Source organism: Nanorana parkeri, unplaced genomic scaffold, assembly GCF_000935625.1.
Source record: "Nanorana parkeri isolate BGI_ZX_2015 unplaced genomic scaffold, ASM93562v1 scaffold2083, whole genome shotgun sequence".
In the NCBI taxonomy this organism is placed as follows: domain Eukaryota; kingdom Metazoa; phylum Chordata; class Amphibia; order Anura; family Dicroglossidae; genus Nanorana; species Nanorana parkeri.
Genome location: NW_017308351.1, coordinates 37,067 through 38,981, shown reverse-complemented (window position 1 = coordinate 38,981; position 1,915 = coordinate 37,067). Strand labels below are relative to the sequence as shown.

The following is a 1,915-nucleotide window of genomic DNA, read 5'->3' as shown; positions in this document are numbered from 1 at the left end:
CATTGTTACTAATGAGCCACTGAGCAAACACAAGAAGAAACAGCACAAGTCATAAACTACTTGGAATGATGAGAATCTGATACACAGATCTCTGCTGGTTACTATACAAATCCTCTATGAATGGATGGCACATATTCCTCACAGTGCTGCGACAGAGGTCTGTGTGGTGCAGTGCAGCCTTCTCTCCCCCCGTCCATCCACACAAAGCTCGCATTCTGTGAAGGGATAAAGGGAGATCCTGTTGTTTACCCGCCCCTCCCCATTGACATATATAAAGACGACACCTTACACGGTGACTGGTATCCATAGAATGAGAGCACACGCCGTACACGGTGACCGGTGTCCATAGAATGAGAGCACACGCCGTACACGGTGACCGGTGTCCATAGAATGAGAGCACACGCCGTACACGGTGTCCATAGAATGAGAGCACACGCCGTACACGGTGACCGGTGTCCGCAGAATGAGAGCACACGCCGTACACGGTGACCGGTGTCCGCAGAATGAGAGCACACGCCGTACACGGTGACCGGTGTCCGCAGAATGAGAGCACACGCCGTACACGGTGTCCGCAGAATGAGAGCACACGCCGTACACGGTGTCCGCAGAATGAGAGCACACGGTGACCAGTGTCTGTATTATCAGAGCACACACACCGTACAAGGTGACCGGTGTCTGTATTATCAGAGCACACACACCGTACAAGGTGACCGGTGTCTGTATTATCAGAGCACACACACCGTACAAGGTGACCGGTGTCTGTATTATCAGAGCACACACCGTACACGGTGTCTGTAGAATGAGAGCACACACCATACACGGTGTCTGTAGAATGAGAGCACAAACTGTACACGGTGACCGGTGTCTGTAGAATGAGAGCACACACTGTACACGGTGACCGGTGTATGTAGAATGAGAGCACACGGGGACCGGTGTCTGTAGAATGAGAGTAGACACTGTACACGGTGACCGGTGTATGTAGAATGAGAGCACACGGTGACCGGTGTCTGTAGAATGAGAGTAGACACTGTACGGGGTGATTATTCACTAGGCCCCGTTGCTCTCCATGCTGTCCCCCTCCTCACCGCACACGCCACATTCCCCCCAGTCACACAGGTGAGGCCTACAGTCTCCCGCCACTTCCACACCACACACGAGCGAGGCCTGTGGCCCTACACCTCCTGTCCCCCGCATTACTACCACACGACAGTGACTTTCTCCCTGCCTACCTGTCACTGGCTCCACATCACCAGCTCAGCCGGCAGCAAGAACCCGGGCGGGAAGCTGCTTGCAGCGGCCACAGATAAGGGTCAGCGCGCATGCTCCACTACTAACGGCCGGGGAAGGGGAGGGACCTGTTGCCAGGAGCAAGTCTGCACTCACGACGAGCAACTCAGCCGCGCGCACGCGCGGAATGCTACTGGCCAATGGCCGGTAAGGTGACGTCATCCAGAGGTTTCATTGATAAGACACTGTCAGAGGAAAGCGCGTGCGCGGCCCGTCACGTGTGTTGGATTGTGTGACGTCATGACTTCCTATTCAGGAACAAATCATATCCCAAACTTCAAACAGTTCTTATTTCATTCAGCCTCTAAAAAGTGAAAATTTGACTTTGTGGCTCTAAGTAAAATTCAGTATATTGTCTGAAACCTTAAAGTGTATGTAATTCCCAACAATAAACTTCTTTTATTCTCTCCCTTTTTTATGTTTAATTCACTTTTGTTATAAGTTTGTTTGACAAGTGCAAAAAAAAAGAAAACCTGTTTATTCTGCCAGAAATCCAATGAGCGCCTAATCTGTAGTACATTGATAATGCTGTACTGAAACTTCATTATCAGCTCTGCCCAGTTCACCTTTGTGAACTACATATCACGCTCCCACCCATGTAGCAGAGAAAAGGATAAAGGAGGTGTTC

General features: G+C 50.7%; 1 protein-coding gene across 1 annotated transcript in view; it reads right to left on the bottom strand.

Annotated features, from left to right (window-relative positions):
- The window catches only part of NUP50 (nucleoporin 50), a 22,103-nt gene extending 20,735 nt beyond the window's left edge, over positions 1 to 1,368 (bottom strand). Inside the window, exon 1 of the mRNA XM_018572605.1 lies at positions 1,230 to 1,368. The gene's annotated coding sequence lies outside the window, so the exon portion shown is untranslated. The remainder of the gene's footprint in view (positions 1 to 1,229) is intronic.
- Positions 1,369 to 1,915: the final 547 nt, after the last annotated feature.